The sequence below is a fragment of the Echinops telfairi genome, unplaced genomic scaffold, assembly GCF_000313985.2.
Source record: "Echinops telfairi isolate 266 unplaced genomic scaffold, ASM31398v2 ScPeMD7_7458;HRSCAF=8496, whole genome shotgun sequence".
NCBI classification, from domain to species: Eukaryota; Metazoa; Chordata; class Mammalia; order Afrosoricida; family Tenrecidae; genus Echinops; species Echinops telfairi.
In genome coordinates, this window is record NW_022111358.1 from 10806134 (window position 1) to 10813884 (window position 7751).

The following is a 7751-nucleotide window of genomic DNA, read 5'->3' on the forward strand; positions in this document are numbered from 1 at the left end:
GCCCGGTTCGTGCCATTCTCCAAGGAGCTCTGAATGCTGTGGGAGAAGTTCCCATTTCCATGAAAGAGAGCTGAGGATTCAGACAAACTCCCCAAATCCCAAGTCTCAAACACGTCCCCCCAACGGTCAACATTATAAATGATTCCAGAGGCAACAACTAACCTACACACCTGGATTCTAGCTCCAGGCGAGGTTAAGAGTTTGAAGGCCTGAGCTTACTGTTCTCAAGGCGCGCTCCAGATGGGCTTGAACTCTGGAGGTTTTGAATGGTGGAAAGTGACATAGCAATAGTATCCCACCCTCTTGGGTGGGAGCCCAGGTGAGGCTCTAAGGTGACTCAGCTACACTTCTGGTGAACCCAAATTCCAGGGCGGAAGCAGTTCCCTCTTTAGTGGGGTGAGAAATTATTCCCACCCCTTCCTGTTTAGAGGGGGGTCATCTAGGGCAAGCCTGATGCTGAGGGGACTGGAAGGTAGACTGACAGAAGGACTACCTACTGCGAGAAGAAGGCAAGGTTGCAAGAAGAAATGGGGGAGGAGTGACTGCTTGGCCGAAGGGGGCTACATGGTGAGCCAACAGTGCCGCCTAACTCCCCAGTGGCCTTTTGGTGTGGAGATAATGAGTCTTATCCATCAGGTCAGCAGAGGGGGTGAACTCATATTCAGGACAGCCCGGGGGTAAGAAATAGGAAGAGCCTATTGACTGAGATCGCCTTTTGCCAAAATCGCTGGGTGGCCCATTAGGTAAAGGATGTGTTCTGTAGGATCGATGATCTACTTAAAAACCATCAGTATACGTATGTGAATTATATGCCCCAAAACTGTTGGGCAAAATCCCAAAACAACATCGATATGAGACCAAGAGATGAATAATTACTCGAGAGCCAAGAGGAGATCTAGAGTCCTGGAAAGGGAACCCACTGGACCCAGCCAAAGGGCTTGTTGGGACACTGTGATACCTGTAGCTCATGGCACAGGACAGTGTGTGCAGTACCTAGCCTCCGGGGTAAGCTTTCACCAAAACCCCAAGACACATGCTTTACTGTAGATACAAACATGTAGGAAGACCACTAGTTGTGGAACAGCGCCATGGAGAAAGTGCGGCGTGTCAGGAATCCACATCTCCCTCTGCCGGGCTACACAGTTACGTCACGTAAAGACGGTTAGTCAGTTTCAAGATTACATTCAATAATTGTGCTTACCTGGCTGCACTGTTGTTCATCTACCAAGAGACTTGTGAGACTTCTCTGCCTAGTCCCTCCTCTTGTGGGGACCTTTCAGGGTCATGTGAAATACTTTCTTTCTGGGACCTAGGCCCAGTGGGCCCCTTTGAATGAATTTTAGGTCTCCTGGCTTAGCTCTGAGCTTTGGGACCTTCTCAGAAGCATAACTGCCTCCCTCAGAAGTGCAGAGGGCAGACCCCTGTAGTGCCCCCCGAGATTGAAGTACTAATAAAAACAGATGTAATTCTGCTGGAAGTGTTTACGGTGCATATGCAGAACTTGACACAGTAATTCCACTTGTAGAAGCCTCTTTGTAGGTGTATGTATGTCTCAACAACCAGGTCCTCCCACAGTGCGGACAGAGAGGGCAGGAGAGTGAGATTTATTTCTAACCAAGGCTTATATATCTTTCGGGGTGTGCAAACACCCTAATTACAGGTAAAGACATACATCACAGGAAGGAATTGTACGATAGGTAATACAGTAATGAGAGGGGGACGATCTAGGGGTATACACACTATAAGAAGAAGAGGGATTAAGGGTACACAAGTGGCAAGATGGGCTGATGGCAGCCTAACTTTGGATGTCACTGAGCAGGTTTGACCACTTCTCTGGCTCTCCATTGGAAACAATTACTATCCTTATCAGTAAGGTGTGAGCCCCCCCGCCCCCTACAGTGACCAGACCTGAATGCCTTCAGGGAGAATATCTCTAAACATCTGACCTCCCACAATGAGCTGGCAAACAGCCTCTAATGTGAGGCATATCTTTGGGAGAGATAAAGCTGAGGAAAAGTCTTTTTATATCCCACAATGGATGGTTTTCACAACTATGCATTTATTTGCTCACAGTGTAAGAGGTTACAAGTTTGAATCCAGGCGCCCTCCTGTTGTAGGGGAAGGCTTTCTCTCAGTTCAGGTAAGGGCTATGTGTCCTTTCAGTAGTTGTGAGTCTGATGTTCTTGGAGATCTCCGTGTGTCTCGGCATCCATGTTCCCTTGGGTATAGGAGGTTCTTAGCACAGAGATCCTGAGTTAGTAATAACTCCTGGCACTTGTTTCTTGATGGCAGTCAGGTCCCTCTTACTCCTTGTCTAATCTCTTTTATAAAAGAGATAGACTCAAGATACAACCTAATCTTGTGGATTGTATGCTACTTCATTAACACTTAGGCTGATTACCTGGGTCACAGAATGGAGGCTATTTATGTGGTACTGGGAACCAGGGCCTAGACAAGCTGACACATACAATAATTCTCTCCCTCTAGGACCCATTCCTTCCCGGAATCTGGCTTCTTTTCCATCTGCCTATCTGGGCTCCCATTTCTAACATATATATCAGAATCTTATTTGCATACAGGTAAAGTACTTTTCTCTGGGACTCTTGTGCTCCGTACAAATCAGAGATGTGATTACCTTCCATGTACTCACTCAAGAGCCTGGCAGAGTTATATCAAACAAATGAAATAACTTCTGTGCCCAAGTGTAAATAATAATACATTAATATTTATCTGAACTTATATCGCAGTTTAAAAGGCTTTAAAGAATAGGCCATTCTTTTACAAGCATGATGATATCTAGATCTTTTTTTTTTTTTTAACATTTGGCTATGTCTGTGCCTCAAAGTCGAGCGATTCTGCTGCGGACTTTTTGCCAAACAGGCAAGTTCCTGGTATGGGGAAGACGACCAGCTGAAGCAGCTGACCACAAAGGGAAAGGGCCGGCCCATTCACGGTGGCAGCTGATCCAAGTCAGACTGACTGATTAACAGGAAGCAGCCATCTGGCAAGGACCTTGTATTTTCCTTCTTTTGCCATAACGTAGTCCTCAAATGTATACCTGATGTAGTCGTCTTGGGCGGATGCAACCAGTAGTCCCCGGGGTCTTTTTCTCTTCTATCCACATAGAAGGCAGCTCTACAGCAAGGGCCTTATCTTCTTAACTGAGGCAATGGTCTCTGGGTCGTGCGGCGTTAGTGACGGAAGTTAACAGTGGCGGTTCCAAGCCATGCCTGTCTTTCTCCTCTACCACTTCTTGACCCATTTTCAGCTAAGTCCTGGTTTCACTCCTTTCCCTTTCTCTCTACTGAACTCGATTTCAGTACCTTCCCACCGAGAGGGATGTCTTTCTCTCAAGAATACAGTCTGCTTTCGCCCTCCCTTCTCTTTATCCGTTCACCTTCAAAGACCCTCTTCCTCCTCCTTCCTCTGCCTGTTCCAGTGTGAGAGCCAGCATGTAACCGGCCATTGAACTCACAGGGAAACAGCAGTGATGGTCAATGAAATCCGACCAGCACCAGCAGCTCCCGAAGTTTCTGGAACTGAGCTGTGTTTAGCAGCTAAACGCAAGCGCTCTCCCTCACTTGCCCTCTCTTCTTCCCACTGTATTATTCCTTTCCAATTTTCTTGTTGTTGAGTGGGAGGGGGGTTACACTTCAGCACATTGATTTTGTATTTAACCATTTAAGTGACTCGCCCTGCTCGCTTCTGGTTTCTCTTCTCCCTCCTGTGTGGAACGCCTCTCTCCCCTCTGCTTGATTGTTTGTCTTCCCTCCCTGGCTTTGTCCCACATGGTAAGGCTCGGTCTGTTTCCTTTGCTTTTATTCTCTCTTTTTTTAAAAACATTTTATTAGGGGCTCATACAACTGTTATCACAATCCATACACACATCAATTGTGTAAAGTGCATTTGTACATCATTCTCTTTTTTTTTGAGTGAATGAGTGAGTCAGTGAATGAGAGTGAGTGAGTGAGAGAGTGAGTGAATGAGAGTGAGTCAGTGAATGAGAGTGAGTGAATGAGAGTGAGTGAGAGAGTGAGTGAGTGAATGAGAGAGTGAGTGAGTGAGTGAGTGAGAGAGTCTGTACATCATTCTCAAAACATTTTCTCTCCACTTAAACTCCCGACATTAGGTCCTCATTTTTCCCCTCCCTCCCCAGTCCCCCCTCCATCACGAGCCCTTGATAGTTTATAAATTGGTATTTTGTCATATCTTGCCTTGTCCGACGTCTCCCTTCACCCACTTTTCGGTTGTCTGTCCCCCAGGGAGGAGGTCACATACAGTTCCTTGTAATCGGTTCCCTGCTTTTATTCTCTTTGTAACAGAGGTCTCAGATAATAGTTGTCCTTTGGTGACGGACTAACCTCACCTGGCAGAATGCTCATCCACGCTGCGCGATGTTGCCTGTCTTCCTCCTGTGTTTCAGTGATGCACAGCCGTCCATTGTGTGTCTGGGCCAGAGGGTCTTTAGTCTGCGATGGATGGGCCTTGGGGCTGTTTCCAGCTTCTTGCTGTCGTGAACAAATGGATGCTCACTTTCAAACTTTAATTGCTGTTCAGGTAGATGAATTATAGGGTAATATGTTTGCTAGGAGTGCCTTTTTCCTAAGTCATACATTCCAGGTATCCAGTGCTTCAGCAGCACCAAGAGCTAAACTTACCTCGGACTTAGGAACCTAACCACAAGATGTAATGTTTCCATTTGGAAAATGGGTCAGTTCTTAGCAGCATTTGGAAGTACTTCCTTCTCATTGGCTGGAAGTGTCTCTGATGCCAAACTAAGAGGGGGATTATTTCTAAGATTCTCTCAGATGCTGTGAAGGGTTAGATGACCCTTCAACAACATATGTCATCCTCCGGTCCTCACCGTGGCCTGCTTTAAGAATTTGGAAAGTCAGCAACAGAGATGTTTTCTGGGCACTTTGATTCTGGCCTCTTTGGGTTGGTGGATATAAGGTCAAGGCTTCTGCTCTTCAAATCAACACTAGCTTGAAATGTAGAACCTAAGCACACCCTCTTGTATTTATGTGAATATTTCGGTGTTTTTCGTCATTGAATATGTCAAACTCTGTAAGATTCTCCATCAACTTTTCTTTGCTGTAAAAAAATAAAAGCCTCTACAAATGCTTTTAAACAGAGAGAACTCCCCTCAATAAAATAATTTTTAAAAAGAATAATGAGGGTAACAAATGTACAAATGTGCTTTATACAATTGATGTATGTATGGATTGTGATGAGTTGTATGAGCCCCCTATAAAATGACTTGAAAAAAAAGAGAGAGAGAACTCTTACTTGACAGTGAGAGAAATCCAATTTCATACTTTCAGTGAAAGAGGAAGTGTGTCATGTCACGGAGAACCTACTTATGTTGAGATTCAGTTACTGGAGAAATGTCATCAGCGCCACTTATTTACCTATTTTATAAAACTGCTATTGTTGATGAGGTCTTGAGTTGTGCTGTAGGAACACTGTAAATGGAACAAGGTCATGGACACTGCTCATACAGCATAACTACGGCTTGAGCACTCCTGGAAACCTTGATAAAGATAGCTTATTCTTGAACAGAGTCCGAGAGCAGGTGAGAAGGTCAAGTTCTAGCCCTGCCCCTTGTGACCCAACAGAGGCCTTAGAGACAAGACCAAGTTCTATGGGCCCTGGAGGCCCCTTCCCATCATAGGCCCTGACCGGGGGAAGAGGACAGTACAGCCTTGTGAAGAATGGATAAGCGTGGTGAGTGGGGCGAGAGCCAGGGCAGGTCCAAGTTCAGGCCTCTTGACTCTTGCTTGGGTTAATCAGCCCATCACCATGGCAACCCAAAGGTAGATGTCCAGAGTTTCCTTAAATCCCCATCCATGGAGCTAGAAACGCTCACCTTCTAGGATACTCATAACACCTGTTCCCTCATCTCCATCTGCTCCTCTTCAGATCTGCCTTTAGACTGAACTATTGCCATGCCTTCTTAAAGAGTCTCCCACTTCACTCTCAGGGGGAAAGACCCTTAGAACCAGTCTCTGAGTATGATCCTCCATTACACTACTGAGAGGCAGAGTTCAAACTCCATAGTCCAGCACCCCAGAGCCTTCCCAGAGAGCTCCCAACCATACTCGACACCCATTTCCCACCCTGCCTCCTCCCTAAAATGCTCCCGGCCCCTTTTTCCAGCTATGGACAGGCCTGGCATTTTACAACCAGATGGTTTCTGAATATCCCTTTCTAAATAAAGCTTCTGTGGACCCCGAGTCTCCCCCTTTAGCAACACCAAGGACTGGCAGAATCTCTAAAACACCTCTACTGGTGTCAAAAGCCTTGGGCCAAATTCACAGACCCCTTTACCTGTGCCCTTACCTACATCAACGGGCAGTGAAGATTAAGGGACACAATGTGTGATAAGAGTTTAGCATAGTGACTGCACGCCCACAGTGGGTGCTCACTAAATAGGGGTAAGAACATTCATTTCATTATTCCCTCCTCAAATCTATTCCATGTCAGTAGATGGGTTCTGCCTCAGCCCCTGTAATCAGGTGGACCAGAGATTAATAGAACTTTTTTTTTTACCTTTTCAGGGCAAGCCCCAGAATTTGTGGCCACCCTACCCCCCTTTTTTTTTTGGTTTATTACAAATCTAGCTCCTCAGTCCAGGAGACTCAGGGCGTTGTGACTGCGTGAGTTGTTTGCTGTGAGTGAGTGGGTGCCTAAAGCAGACGCCAGGATGGTTCCCATGCCAACGCAGGCCTCCTTGCCTGCCCAGGTTATGGCTTCTGGGCAAGGTCACATCACTGTCCAGGAGACTCCTGGTAACCCTGCCCCATAGGAACTGTCCCATCTTTCTCCCCTATAAGCTGTTGGGTTCAAACCGTCCATCTTTCAGTTAGTCTCTGCGCTTAGCCACTGCGCCTAGCCACGGCGCCATCAGGGCTTACGAGGAAACAGTGGCACTGCAGTCCCGTGGGTGGCTGCCTTCAAGCTTGGCGGAAGGAAGAAACCCAGCCACCCCTGCTCTGAGGTTTTGTCTCCAGGAAGCCTTAGCCCACGGCCCAACCTTAGGGGGCGCCCATTGATGGGACGCCTTTGTCCACGGCCCACCCCTAGGGGGCGCCAATTTCCAACGTTTCTACATGGAGCCGTGGGTTCGCCACCCTCGGCGTCCTTCCCCTGGCTCGCTGTGGGGAAGGAAACAATACAGGACCATCACCGATTAAAATGACCGTCCGTGCCACTGATGCGTGTTGAGGGCCTAGGTGTGCACCGGAAAGTCAACCCGAAGACACTGGACGACGGCCGGTCGTTTCTTCCGCCTTGGCGGTTCTCGCCTGGACAGGGGCTGCCTCGGTTGCTTGCTCTGTTGGGACGGACGCCATCGCGTACCCGCCTCTCCCCAGCCCTGGGAACAGCTCGGAGAGGGGGTGGGACCGTCCGGAATCCTTAGCTAGGAAGCGTCAAAGCGCAGCAAGCCCGCTCTCATTCGGGGGCGTTCCGACTGGACTCGAGCTTAGAGACTGGCGGCGAGCGGGCCGCTGGCCCTCCTTGGCCGGGATAGCCCTGCACCCTGAGCCCCTTTTACGGAGTTCTGCCCACCTGGTGCATGTCACACGCATGGTCCTTCGGCAGACAGCTGCTTTTGCGGGGGGTGCGGGGGAGGTTGTGGGCAGCATCTGGGACCCCGGCCATTCACTAGGCGCGGGGGACTGTCCTGACCGCCTCCCCGCCTGCAGGCGTGAAGACCCCCTTGTGGAAGAAGGAATCAGAGGAGCCCC